We start from the raw sequence: 16,116 nt of genomic DNA, 5'->3' as shown, positions 1-16,116 counted from the left end.
TCCTGCAGAGCTTTCTGCTGAACTCTACTACTCCAGTAAACCTTCTGGAAACATATGTACTTTCCAACTGGAATGCTGGGATTCTTATTTTCGTCAACTCCACACCTTAACTCTAACTCCATACCTATACACGTTTAATGGCTCTCATTGACCGTAAAACAATTCTTGTCCCTTGCAGCCCCCTTCCCAACCCTTTAATCAAAATGAAGGGGGCTAATGACAGCTGCAGGGGTAGTCATCAAAAAGCCATGCTGTTCTGAATAGCGTGATGAAATCTCATGCCATTCTGCTCCATCCTAACTGGGATATGAATCATCCGTTGTCCAGCGTACCCATGCTGTATATACATTACAATAAGATATTGTGAGAGGAAGAGACCACCACATTCATATAACTTGTATTACTTTTTTAGTATATTGTTATAATTATCCTATTTTATTATTACTTTTAATCTCTTTTTGTGCATAATTTAAAAATTAAATGCTATCATTGGCTTAGAAGAAACATACTATCTATAGGGTTCAGTATTTTCTGCAGTTTCAGGCATCCACTGGGGGTCTTGGAACATAGCCCCTATGGATAAGGAGGGCTACTGTGCATTGCTAGATATTTGCATTAATATTTATGAGGGATATTGCTATTTGATTATTTTTCCTTGCAATGCTTTTGTCAGGTTTTGGTACAATGATAATGCTCACCTCAAAAACTAATTGGGAGTGTTCCCTCTATTCCATTTTGTGAAATAATTTTCTAACTCTAGGGTCATTTATTTTTTAAGTGTTTGCTGAAATTCAGCAGTGTAGTCATCTTAGTCTTGAGTTTCCTTTGTGGGAAAGTTTTAAATTACAAACACTAAAATATTTAATTCATATAGGGTTATTCATATTTCTCTTATTTTCATTTTGGTGATTTGTATCTTCTAGAAATTCAACTATTCTACTGCAATTTAAAAATTATTGGTATACTGTTGTTGTAATATTCCCTTTAACATCTTTTTTGGATCCATAGGATTTGAGATAATAATTCCTCTTTTAAATCCCAATATTGTAATTTGTGTTATTTCTCTCTGTATCTCTTTCTTTATGTCTCCCTCCTCACCCCCTCTCTCTCATGATTCTATATAGGTGTTTATTAATTTCATTAACTTAAAAGAGTAACTTTGGTTTCATTGATTTTTGCAATTAACTTTCCTTCTACTTTTTTTGCTCATTTTACTTCCTTCTTAAGTGGAAGCTCACATAATGAATTTTAACCATTCTTCTTTTCTAATGTAAGCATTTAAAATTTCTAAGCACTGCTTTAGCTACATTCTATAAATTATCACCTTTATTTTCATTATAAACTACATTGAAATATTTTAAATTTTCATAATGATTTATTTAACCTATTAGTCATTTGTATGTGTGTTGTTTAGTTTTTAATCTTTGAGGGTATTCTAGAAAATAATTAGTTACTGATTTCTGATTTTTATTTCACTATGGTCAAAGAAAATACTCTTAGGATTTTGTTTTTGTAATTTATTGAGGTATGCTTTATGGTCTTGCATGTGGTCTCATTTGGTCAAAAACACAAACTATTTGAAAAGACAGAATTCTGTAGTTTTGGAATATCACATGATATTAATATTAGTGAGGTTAAGTGTTCAGGTCTTCTGATTCTTAATTATTTGTGGAAATAATGAAAGAAGATTGTTAAAAGCTCTAACTCTGGATTTTTCTTCTTTCTTTCTTTAGATATGGGAGGTTTTGCCTTATATATTTTAACACTGTAATTAAGTGTAGGATTATTTTAAATTATTCAAGGAACTAGTGTTTTTATCAGTAGGGAATGACTCTTTGTACCTGTGATATTACTGTTTTTCTTGAGATCTTTTTTTGGCATTAATATTGCCATTCTCGCACTCTAATGCTGAGTGCATAATTGTACATAGTTTTCTCTCCCTTTACTTTTAATCTAGTACTGTCTTTATGCTTATAGTGCCTTTCTTCTTGGTAGAATACACTTGCATCTTGTTTCTTTACTCAGTCTAACAAAAATGATTATTTAAACAGATCAATAATGGAAGTACTAGACACACAAAAAGGAAATATAACTCTACAAGAAGTAGAGATAATAAAATGTTCTGTAAAATCTGAAAAATAAACAGTGAAAGTGACTAAAAGGATCAGAGAAGAAATCAAAATCAGATTAAATTAATACACACTAAGAGATGACTTATAGAGACAGAGAGCCTAGGTTTAACTTCCAATTCCACCGTTTGTGTGATACTAGATACTTTTCTTCCCTTCTATGCTATTCAGATTTCCTATGTGAAACATTGGCTAATTATAGTACCTACTTCATTAGGTTATTGTCAACAAACACTAAAGATCTGATAATGTGAAGCCCATAATTTCTGTCCACAAAAGAATAAACTTGGAAATGAGTAATAAGAATAGAGTCAAAAATACTCTGCATAGTTTTTAAAACATAAACTATTATATAATCTATAGATAAAGAACACTTACATTATTCCCTCCTTATCTGTGGTTCACTTTACGTTGTTTCAGTTACCCATAGCCAACTGAGGTCTGAAAATATTAAAAGGAAAATTCCAGAAATCACCCTTTAAATTGTGCATCTCACATTGTCCTGTTCTATCCCATCCATGATGTGAATCATCCCTTTGTTCAGGTTATCCACATTGTATATGCTACATGCTTGTTAGTCACTTAGTAGCCTTCTTAGTTATCAAATAGATTGTCAGGATATCACAATCTTTGCATTTGAGTCACCCTTATTTTACTTAATAATGATCCCAATAAGTAAGAAGAGTAGTGATACTGAGAATTTGGTATAACAAAAAAGCTGGAAAGAAACTGTGTATTATGTATAGGAAAAAAAGAAAAAAATATATATAAATATATATAAAAATAAATATATATATGTATGTATATATATATTTATATATATATATATATATATATATATATATATATATATATATATATATATGGTTCGGTATTATTCATGGTTTAGGCATTCACTGGGGGTCTTGGTACATATGTCCCCTTGATAACGGGGGAACATTGTTATAGAAATTAACAGATATGTTTAATACTGAGAAAGAAGATAATTAGAATGTATGTAAATTTGAGGGATATAGCTATATTGATAGCTACACTTAAATTTTTAGTTTTAGGTATTTATATTGGAAAAGAAAAAATCAAAAAGTAATGAGCTGGCTTCCAAATCTAGAATTTAGAAAAAGAATAACAAAATAATTCCAAAAACAGTAGATGGAAAATACCTAGGAATAAACTTAACCAAGGATGTGAAAGACCTATATGCTGAAAACTATAAGACATTTTTAAAAGAAATTGAAGAAGACACAAAGAAATGGAAAGACATTCCATGCTCATGGATTAGAAGAATCAACATAGTTAAAATGGTCATATTACCCAAAGCAATATACAGATTTAATGCAATCCCCATCAAAATCCCAATGGCATATTTTAAAGAAACAGAACAATAAATCATCGGATTTGTTTGAAACCACAAAAGACCCCGAATACCCAAAGCAATCTTAAGAAAAAAGAGCAGTACTGGAGGTATCACACTCCCTGACTTTAGCTTGTACTACAGGGCTACAATAATCAAAACAACATGGTATTGGCACATACCATGGCACAAACAACATGATATTGGCACATACCATTGGCACAAAACAACATGGTGAAAAACAGACACATAGACCAGTGGAATAGAATTGAGAACCCAGAAATAAAACCACATAAATATGAACAGATCATTTTTGACAAAGAAGCAAACAACATACAATGGAGAAAAGACAGCCTCTTCAATAAATGGTGCTGACAGAATTGCATAGCCACGTGCAAAACAATGAAACTGGACTTCTATCTGTCACCATCTCCCAAAATTAATTCAAAATGGATTAAAGACTTAAGCATATGACCTGAAACAATAAACTGCATAGAAGAAAACATAGGTACTAAACTTATGGACCTTGGGTTCAAAGAGCATTTTATGAATTTGACTCCAAAGTCAAGGGAAGTAAAAGCTAAAATAAATGAATGGGACTATATGAAACTTAAAAGCTTCTGCACAGCAAAAGAAACCATCGACAAAAGAAAGAGGCAACCAACTGAATGGGAGAAGATTTTTGCAAACAGTGCCTCTGATAAAGGGCTAATATCCAAAGTATACAAGGAACTCATGAAACTCAACAACAACAAAACAAAAAACCCAATTGAAAAATGGGCAGAAGACCTGAAGAGACATTTCTCCAAAGAGGACATACAAATGGCAAATAGACATATGAAAAAATGCTCAACATCACTAATCATCAGAGAAATGCAAATAAAAACCACAATGAGATATCACCTCACCCCAGTCAGAATAGCTACCACCAACAAGACAAATCGTAACAAGTGTTGGAGAGGCTATGGAGAAAAAGGAACCCTCATACACTGTTGGTGGGAATGCAGACTGGTGCAACCACTATGGAAGGCAGTGTGGAGTTTCCTCAAAAAATTACGAATAGAATTACTGTATGACCCAGCAATCCCTCACCTGGGTATCTACCCAACAAATCTGAAAACATTTATACATAAAGACACGTATGTTCCAATGTTCATTGCTGCTTTATTTACGGTGGCCAAGACATGGAAACAACCCAAATGTCCTTCAATAGATGAATGGATAAAGAAGTTGTGGTATATATACACAATGGAATACTGTTCGGCGGTAGAGAAAAGATGATATAGGACCATTTGTGACAACATGGATGGATCTTGAGAATATAATGCTAAGCGAAATAAGTCAGACAGAAAAAGCAGAGAACCATATGATTTCACTGATATGTGGTATATAAACCAAATACAACAAAAGAACGATACAAACAAATGAGAAGCAAAAACTCATAGACACAGACAATAGTTTAGTGGTTACCAGAGGGTAAGGGGGGAGGGGGTGGGAGATGTGGGTAAGGGGGATCAAATATATGGGGATGGAAGGAGAACTGACTCTGGGTGGTGAACACACAATGGGATTTATAGATGATGTAATACAGAATTGTACACCTGAAATCTGTGTAATTTTACTCAAAATTGTCACCCCCAGTAAACTATAAAAAAAAAAGGAAGAAAAAAGAAGTAGATGGAAGGAATTAATAGAGTTAAAAGAAGATATTTGCAAAATGGGAAATAAAGAAATGGTAGGAAACATTAAGGAGAACAAAAGCTTGGCCTCTGAAAGAAAAAGAAAGAAGAAATGAAAATAAATTAAGAAATTAAATCCATAGTATGAAATCATACTAAAATATTAATAAATAAGCTAAATTCAATAAACTGAGTAAACTTCAAGAAGGAAAAAAAAAATCAATGAAGAAAAGAAAAAAAATGCTTTCCTACATAAACTTCCAGAAGCTAGTAAAATGGGAAAGGATTTAAGTTCATTTAATGAAGATAATCTCATTCAGATAAACTGTCCAGGATAATACAAGAGAAGAAAACTACATTGATGGCTATGTTTAAATAGAAATGTAATGGAAACATGAATAAGATACAGGAGACATATTAAACAATAGGCTAAAAATACATTCTAATCCATTATGGAGTTATGCAAGGAAGGCAAGAATGGTTTACTATTTGAAAGCTCTCTAATGCAATTACTTCCTTATCATTAAAGAAGCTACTGCATTTAAAATTTTAGTTAGAAACAAAAATGTACATTTAACATAATTAAACAAACTCATAATAAAAATAAATAAATAAACTCTCAACAACCTACAGATAGAAATTTCCAAAACCAAATAAAAGGAATCTAGCAAAAAATCTAAAACAAACACAATACCTAAAAGTGAAATATTAGACCCAGCCTCATGCTAGTCCCTAACCTGGCAAAGGAAAGACATACAAGTACAGGAAGTGCAGAGTCCTAAACAAGATGAACCCAAAGAGGCCCACACCAAAACACATAATTTAAATGCCAAAGGTTAAAGACAAAAAGAGAATCCTAAGAGTAGCAAGAGAAAGGCAACTAGTAACTTATAATGAAACTCTCATACAATTGTCAGCTGATTTCTCAACAGAAACTTTGCAGTCTAAAAAAAATTGGCATGAAATATCACAGTAATGAAAAGCAAGGAACTGCAACCAAGATTACTCAACCAAGCAAGGCTATCTCTTAAAATTGAAGAAAAGAAAAAGAGCTTCCCAGACAAGAAAACGATAAAGGAATGCATCACTGTGAAACCAGTATTACAAGAAATGTTAAAGAATTTTTTTTTAAAAGAAACATAAATATGAGTAATAAAATGACAATAACTATGTATCTGTCCATAATCAATTTAAATGTGAATGAATTAAACATTACAACCAAAAGACATAGAGAAGCTGAATGGATAAGAAAACAAGACATATACGTATGCTGTCTACAAGAGACCTCAGTTTGAACGACACAGGTTGAAAGTAAAGGGATAAAAAAAAAAAAAAAAAGACATTTCATTAAAATGTAAAAACAAAGCTATGGCAGCAATATTTATATCAGACAAATTAGACTTTAAAACAAATAAGAGAAAAAGAACGACATTTCATAATGGTAAAGGGATCAATCCAACAACAAGATATAACCCTTGCAAACATTAATGCACCCAATATAGGAGCACAAAAATGTATAAAGGAAATATTAATTAATATAAAGGGAGAGACTGACAGTAATACAGTTATAGTAGTGGATTTTAACACCCCATTGACAACAAAGGATAGATCTTCCAGACAGAAAATCAACAAGGAAAGAGCAGCCTTAAATGACACACTAGCCAGATGGATTTAATTGATATTTTTAGAGTATTTAACCTCAAAGCAGTAGAATATATATTCTCTTCAAGAGCACATAAAACATTTTCCAAGATAGACCATATGTTAGACCACAAAACAACTCTCAGTAAATTTAACAAGATTGAAATCATATCAAGCATCTTCTCTGACTACAATGGTATGAAACCAGAAATTAACTACAACAAAAAATCTGAAAAACACACAAACACTTGGAAGCTAAATAACATCCTAGTACATAATGAATGGGTGAACAATGAGAGATCAAGGAAGAAATCAAAAGATACCCTGAGACAAGTGAAAATGAAAACACAATGACCCCAAATCTGTGGGACACAGCAAAAGCAGTCCTAACAGGAAAATTAATAGCAATGCAGGCCAACCTCAAGAGACATGAAAAATCTCATATAAATCATCTAACCTTACATTTAAAGGAACTAGAAACTAAACAGCAAGCAAAGCCCAAAGTGGGTAGAAGGAAGAAAATAATAAAGATCAGAGTAGAAATAAACAAAATAGAGGCAAGAAAACAAAAACAATACGAAAGAGCTATGAAACCAGGAGCTGGTTCTTTGAAAAGATAAGCAAAGTTTATAAACCTTTAACCAGTCTCATCAAGAAAAAAAGAGAAAGGACCCACATAAATAAAATCAAAAATGAAAGAAAAGTGACAACTGACACCACAGAAATACAAAGGATTATGAGAAAATATTACTAACAATTATATGACAACAAACTGGACAATCTGGAAGAAATTGATAGATTCCTAGAAAAACAGTCTTCCAAGACTGAATTAAGAAAAAAACAGAAAATTTGAACAGACTGATTATTAAAAACAGAAAATTTGGACAGATACAAAATCGAATCAGTAATCAAAACTCCCAATAAACAAAAGTTCTGGACTGAATGGCTTCACAGATGAAACTTACCAAACATTCAAAAAAGAATTAATACCTGTTGTTCTCAAACTATTCCAAAGAATTCAAGAGGAGGGAAAGCTCCCAAGCTCATTTTGTGAGGCGACTATTACCCTGAATCAAAAACCAGAAAAAGACATTACAAAAAAAGAAAATTCTACGCTGTTATCCCTGATGAACATAGATGCAAAAATCTTCAACATATCAGCAAACTAGTTCAGGAATACATTAAAAAGATCATACACCATGATCAAGCAAGTTTGGTTCAATATCCATAGGTCAATTAATGTGACATACACATAAACAACATGAAGAACAAAAAATCTTACAATCCTATTAGTAGATACAGAAAGTGTTTTACAAAATCCAGCATCCATTTATGATAAAAACTCTCAACAAAGTCGAATTAGAGAAAACATCCCTCAACATAAAAAAGGCCATATATGACAAACCCACAACTAACATTATATTCAAAGAGGGAAATATGAAAGTGTTTTACTTAAAATCAGGAACAAGACAAGGATGTCCATTTTAACCACTTTTATTCAACATTGTATCAGAAGTCCTAGCCACAGTACAAGAAACAGAAGTCATCCAAATTGGAAAGAAAGAAGTAAAACTGCAGATGGCATGATAATATATATATATATATATATATATATATATATATATATATATATATATATATATATAAAAACCTAAAGATTCCACTAAAAAAAACAAACTGTTATAACTAATGAATGAATTCAGTAAAGTAGCAAGATACAAAATTGATATTCAGAAACGGGTTGCATTTTTATATACCAAAACTGAACTATCAGAAACAGAAATTAAGAAAACAATCCCATTTACAATTGCATCAAAAACAAAATAAAATACCTAGGAAAAAAATTCACAAAAAAGGTAAAACACCTTTACTCAGAAAAGTGTAAGAAACTCAAGAAAGAAATTGGAAGATGTAAATAAATGAAATCATACACCATGCTCATGGATAGGAAGAATTAACACTGTTAAAATGTCCATACTACCCAAAGCAATCTACAGATTCAATGCAATCCCTATCAAAATACCAGTGGAGTTTTTCATAGAACTGTAACAAATAAACCTAAAATTTAGATGAAACCACAAAAGACCCCAAATAGCCACAAAAATCTTGAGAAAAAACAACAAAGCTGTAGGTATCACACTACCTGATATTAAGCTATACTAATCAAACAGTCTTGTAGGACTGCCCAACACCCCCACTTCAGTCACAAGCCATGGCTACCACGGCTACCTGTGCTTCTAAGTGACCAGCTATAGATTGGAGGTTCCAGTGACCACCTCCAACTCAGGAGGCCAATTCAAAGTCCAGGGTGTTACCTGTACTTTTGATCAACTGGCTATAAATTAGAAGTTCGCACGATCTGCTTCTTGGGTTCAATTAATTTGTAAGAATGGCTCACAGAACTCAGAGAAACATTTAATTACTGGATTACTGGTTTATTATAAAAAGATATAACTGAAACAGCCAGCCAGGTGGAAGAAATGCAAAGGGCAAGGCATGGGCAAAGGGCACACAGCTTTCATACTGTATCCAGGCATGACTCTCTCCAATCTCCATATGTTAACCTACCCAGTTTCTCTCCAAACCCTGTACTTATGGGTTTTTATGGAGGCTTTATTACAGAGGCATGATTGATTAAACCATTGGCCACTTGTGTTTGGTTATACTTCCAGCCCTTCTCCCCTCCCCAGAGGTCAAGGAGTGAAACTGAAAGTTCTAACCTCTAGTCACATAGTTGTCTCCATTGGCAACCAGCCCTCATCCTATGGTGCAGTCCTTAAATTACTCATTAACATTACAAAAGACACCTTCATCACTCTGGATACACTTAGGAAATCCCAAGGGTTTTAGGAGCTGTGAACCAGGAACTGTGGACAAAGACCAAATATATATGATAAGTATACTTTGGTCATCTGAATGATCAAATATATATTTCTTATATATCACAATAGTGTACCTCTCTAAAATCCATAACATGATATGGTTATCGATACCAGGGTTTATAATCAGTATTTACTGGAGAGCGGATTCACTAGAGCAAAACAAAATAAAACAAACAACTAAGTAGTAGCTAAGACATATAAAGAGAAAAAATATTTGCTGACAATATGACCATTGAAAAAATCCATTGAAATGTATGAAGACAATATTAGAACTAATAAGAGATTTCAATAAAATTGTTGGATACATGCATATAAAGAGATGGACATCATTTCTTTAGGTAATGTATGCCTTCGTCAACATTAGGATGCATCACTGGAAATAAAAAAAAGTATTAAATCCTTGCGGAAATTAGAAATCAGAACATACAATTAGAAGTTCCCAGTAATAGCACATAAATCATTTAATTATTTCAATTACTTGGTAACCTTTAGTCATTTTTGCCTTTTTTGAGATACAATTCCCCTATAACTCACATAAAATTACAGTGTACACTTCAGTGGTGTTTAGCAATATTCCTAAGGTTGTGCAACTATCACCCTAAGTAATTCCAGAATGGTTTTCTTACCCCAAACAAGAACGCTTATTCATTAGCACTCATCTCCATTCCCTTCTTTCCCCCATCCCTGGTAGACATTAATCTACCTTCTATCTCTATGAAGTAGCCTATTTAGGACATTTCATTTAAATCGAATCATATAATATGTGACCTTATGTTTTGGGCTTCTTTCACTTAGCATAATGTGTTAGCAGGATGTAGAAAAATTTGAACCCTTGCACATTGCTTCTGGAAATGTAAAATGGTGCAACCATGTGGAAAACAGGTTAGTGCTTCCTTAAAAAGTTAAAATATGCAATTACCATATGACCTAGCATGTTTGCCTTTTTCAGTATGTTTCCAGAAAGTTAACCTGACCCTATTAACCAGACATGGAGTTACTCTATAGACCTACAGAAGGCAGTATTGTGAACAGTGTTTAAGTACCAGGACTCAAATCAAGATTTTCTAGATTTAAATTCTGGCTGATCAGTTTACTCGGGGTTGACTTCTGTAAAATGTCAATCACACTGCCATCTTCATTGGGTTGTTGTGAGAACCAAATGGTTAATTTGTATCAACTGTCTAGAATAGTGCCTGAAAGAGAGCTAGGACTTTATTTATTCATTCATTAAATACTTTTAAACTTCAACTCTATGTCTCAACACTATCTTAAGTGCTAGAGATAAAATGATGAAAGAGTAAGGAGAGAAAAATTCCCCACTCTCCTGGACCTTTTATTCTGTTGGAGAAAACATGTTTTTATGTTATATTTTTATCAGAGCAAATATATATAAATGTGTTAAATATGTTATATTTATTTATGATACATAAATATAATTAAATCAGATGGTGATAAAGTACATGAAGGAAAATTTAAAAACATAAATGATGTGTGATATATGCAAGTGCATATGATAGATGCAAGTGTGTCATCATGAGCAGCACCTTTGTGATAATGACATTACTACAGGGAAGTGACAGAGAGGGTCAAGCAGATATCTACAGGCAAAGCATTAAAGCATTAGAGACAAAGTAAAGAAAAAGTGCAAATACCCTAGGGGTCCGGGAATAGCTTGGAAGCCAACGTGGTACCGGCTGAGTGACAGAGACCAGGATGAGAGGAATGAGTCAGAGGTAGAGTCCAGCAAGTCAGTGACCTATGATGCAGGACAAGGAACATGAGAGTGTACTTCCTCCGGTCACGTAAAGAAAGTAGTTCAAAAAGGAGGAGGCAAGCAACTGTCCTATTTTATTCAGAAAACTTCTGGTTTTACCACTAAGACCCCATATCCAGGGAAATCCTCAGTCCCACAGAAACCAGGACATTTGGTCACGCACTGATGACGACTGAAAATTGACAGTCAAATTGGCAACCTGGAAACCTTTCTTGACCTTGACAAGAGTATCAATAAAATAGTGGGGGGAAAAACCTGATTTTCTTATGCATTCATTTTCTTGCATTATGCATTCAAGAAAACATAGGAAGAAGTACCAAAATTAGGTTTATGAAGATTAGACAAGTCTTTCAACTTTTTCTATAAAAAGAAACAGATAATGGGAAAGTAGGTCAAGGGCTTTCGATCTATTTGTTTTATTTTTGTTAATTCATCAGGTATGGTGTATACACTACCTTTTAACATTCCTTTCTGCTATAGACTGTTTGTTTCTCCCAAATTCATATGTTAAATCCTAGTAGCCTTTGGGAGTTAATTAGATGATGGGGGCAGAGCTTATAAAAAAGACCCTAGAGAGACCCACTTTCTTCTTGTGAGGACATGACAATAAAAAGGCCCTCTATGAACAAGGAATCAGGCTCTCATCAGACACTGAATCTGCTGGCACCTTGATCTTGAATGTCACAACCCCGAGAACTGTGAACAACAAATTTCTGTTTTATAAGCTAAGCTACTCAGTCTGTGGTATTCTGTCATAGCAGCTTTAGCAGACTAAGATGCTCCACAAGTAATTCTTAGGATTAAGACATTTTGGAAACAACACTAATATTTAATAGTCTCATTCCGAAGTCCCCCTGCCTTCTAAAAATTTTAATCCTACATTTTCCTCAATGTCCATTTAAAATTTTGTTTTCCATAATACAGATTCTACCATACCCTCTAATTTTGTTTTTGTGGTGCTTTTAATTGGCCATGACGTATATCACATTCCTGGGCCCCCAGTAAAATTTAAAATTCTAGGTAGTGACACATTTCTATTTCTTCTGTTCCCTGCTTTGTGCTCAGTATATTTGTATATTCACACACAAACCTTGCTAAAATCTTGCTACCTTGACTCAATTTGAAGATGCAATTCTAGTAATCTGCAATGGTTTACCATGAGATTTTGGAAACCAAAGGGGTTTCATATTTAAGAGTAAATTATGAAGATATACTGTACCCTGCTGACTTCATAAATTTAAAACACAAAATCCTGTAATGGCCATGCCAAGATTCTCTCTGTAGAGCCCTCTGACTAGGTACTACTTACAGGCTCACTGTACCACTATAGCTGAAAGATGCTTTGCTGCCAATACCCACTTCATTCTTATTTAATAGAAAAGCATTCTTCTCTCCTTTCTGCAGTGATGTCCAAACAGTCAAGGCACAATAGCAGCACTCTCTTTTCCTAGAGGTGTAATTTAAATTCTGAGATACTCAGAATGAGATATTAGAATGCCTTTTGCTTCATTTATAAAACCTGACAGCTTAATTCCAAATACTTTGCAGATTTAATTAATGAGAAGGGAATCAACCATTCAACATTAAAAAGAAAATCTATAGTGTGGCCTCTTCCAGTGAGCAGAGTGAAATGTCAAATTATTTTAGGCCAACAGACAGGATTTTTCGTAACTTTCATGTTTTAAATGTCTCATAATAATGTCAAAACGTCTGCTCTGTTAAGCCAACATGTAACTGATCCAATACAAATTGCCATGACACTAAATTGTATTGATGTCTTACCACAGAGATAAGCTTGGCTGTGGAAAGTGGGCCATGCTCCATCAGCAGCAAAAGAAAGATCTTTGGGAAATCAAGTGACCAAGCTACTTCCACTCCCAGATTTGCTTGCCTGTAGCAGCCGCTCGGAGGAGGTGTTCCCACTTAACCCTGAGTAACAGGAGTCGAAGGATTTAAATTGGAACTGACAGTCAGGTTTTCTATGGTAATTCTCTATTTGCTCCAGCTTCTCTTTTTACTCAGCTTTTAGGTATATACAGATTATTCATTAAACACACTCTAAACCGCAAATTCTGTAGGACCAAATGCCTGGACCAGACAGCAAATGAAAATGTTGACAAATGTGATTTTCACAAGATGCTGCATTCACACTACTTTCCAGAGAATATGTATTTCTCCTTCAATTGCCAGAACTGATCAATAGCTATAAATAATTTAATAATAACTCACATTATAATGCTGCATGTATGTATCTGCAATTATAGATGATTTTGATAGATATTACAAAGCTTTTAATGTGTAAATCGTGGTAACTTTTTCTACAATTATATATTTACGGAATATAGAAAAGAAAGCTAGGAAGAAGAGAGATAGAATATTTTGTTCTTATAAGTGGTCAAATGAAATACAAACAGGTTGCCAAGGTAAGACAATGTTGAAAATAACTTTTCAAATAAATTAAAAAAAGAAAAAAACTAAAATGGAGTAGAAATATTAGGCATATTGTATAATGTTTAAAAGGGCAGTATAAGAAGGGAAAGAAAGGATAGGAAGGTATATTTCAGCTCAACAAAACGGGAATGCTTTTATGTTTATTTATAATTAGTTCAACATTGAGTTGGTTGTTGAAGGAAGTAATGAATCTTCCATCTCTGGAGTATTTAAGCGAAGGATATGGGAATAAAGTAGTGGTTTTCAATCTTGTTTCAACTATGTCTCATGTTTTGAAATACCTTTAACATTGACTGTCCTTTATAAACTCAATAGGCTTTATAGAACAATATTTATCATTAATATCTATGATGTATTGTGATGTTTTTCTAAATCAATTATATATAAAAACTAGTGTCATGACCCTTAAAATTGATTTTTCCATATTACTAATGTTTCATAGTATTCTGTGAAAAACACTGAAATAATTATCCTCATCAATCTCTTTCAATCCTATGATTCTATCAAAGTAAAATATTAATATTAGTACCTAATAATATGATACAGAAAAACAACAACAAAGCCCCTTCACATTTCTATTGCTTTAATAAACTAAATCTGACTTATAACTGACTCAGAGCTGGCAAGAGATTTTTTTCTCAGTCACATGGTACAAATCTTAATCCTTTGTAGAATCATGTCAGAATCTTTTGAGGCCCAGTGTCTTAGTCTGTCCAGGCTATTACAAAATACCACAGTCTAGGTGGCATATTAACAACAGAAATTTATTTCTCACTGTTCTAGGGACTGGGAAGTCCAAGATCAGGGCACCAGCGTGGTTGCATTTCAGTGAGGACACTCTTCCTCGTTTATAGCCAGCACCATCTCCTGGTGTCCTCACAAAGTGGGAGGAGCAAGGACTCTGTGGGTTCTCTTTTAAAAAGCATCAATCCTAATCATTAGGATGTCACCCTCGTGGCTTAACCACCTCCTCAATGCCCTACCTCCTAACACCATCATATTTGGAAGTTAGGTTTTCAATATATGCATTTTGCAGGCACACAAACATTCATACCACAGTATCCAGAAATTCAGGAGAAGGCAAGGAAAGGACCGTAGCCACCAGGGTCAGGGTCACCATTGAAGGGCTCATTGCCCAAGACCCTGTGGGTCCTCTTGAGGTGAGCACCCCAGTAACTCTAGGCCGAGAAGAGCTAGGGGATCTTCAGTTTCAGAACTCATTGCCATAGCTTGTGGTGTCTAGTTCCCCTGATGAGAGGCTACAGATCTCAGTACTTTGTGCAAGTATAACCACTGACTGACCACCCACAATCTTGGATGTGACACATATATTATGTTAAATATATAATAAAAATAAAATGTGATAAAATGGAATAACCCACTACTCTGTTTTTGCATATATCTTTACATCGCATTTTTTGAAAAGTTATATGTGGTCTACTATTCCTTCATTGTACTGATTCTTAGTCAGTTTTGTTAAAATTGCATAATTAAAGTAACTGAGGTGAAATATTAAAAAAAAAAACACACAAAAAAAAAAACTGGTATCAGAAGTATATAGACCTGAGTGAAACTCCCATGGTTTCTTATTTAATATGCTGAAAGTCATGATTTTCTCATCTGTAAAATGGGCCTCAAAGCTTTGGGTTGTTGTGAAGGTGAACCCACAGAAGAGTGTCTAGAACGGTCATAGCCAAGAGGAGCTTATGGAAACACAACAACAAAATGTAATGGGATATTCTGCATGGAATCCTGAAACAGAAAAAGGACATTAGGTAAAAAGTTAAGGAGATCTTAATAGAGGATGAACTTTAATTATGTTGTTATTAATATTGGTACAGGAATTGTGGCTAATGTATCACGTAATTTAAGATGTTAAAAATAGGAGAAACTGTGTGTAGGGTATGTGGAGATTTTCTGAACTATCTTTGCATTGTTCTTACAAATCCAAAAATATTCTAAAATTAAAAATTTACTTAAAATAATTTCTAGAACAAATCACATAATTATTTAATACATATAGTTTGTATATGTATTAATGTACATGTGTATGTATATATATATATATACTCATGAGTATTTGATTAAATATATGTGTATGTATACACATATATATTCAATATATACATATACAGATATTCAGATACTCATTAAAATATACTTCTATACATAATATATTTATCTGCACATACAGAAACATAACACATAT

This window comes from Rhinolophus sinicus, linkage group LG04, assembly GCF_036562045.2.
Source record: "Rhinolophus sinicus isolate RSC01 linkage group LG04, ASM3656204v1, whole genome shotgun sequence".
NCBI classification, from domain to species: domain Eukaryota; kingdom Metazoa; phylum Chordata; class Mammalia; order Chiroptera; family Rhinolophidae; genus Rhinolophus; species Rhinolophus sinicus.
Note: the sequence above shows the minus strand (reverse complement) of the source record.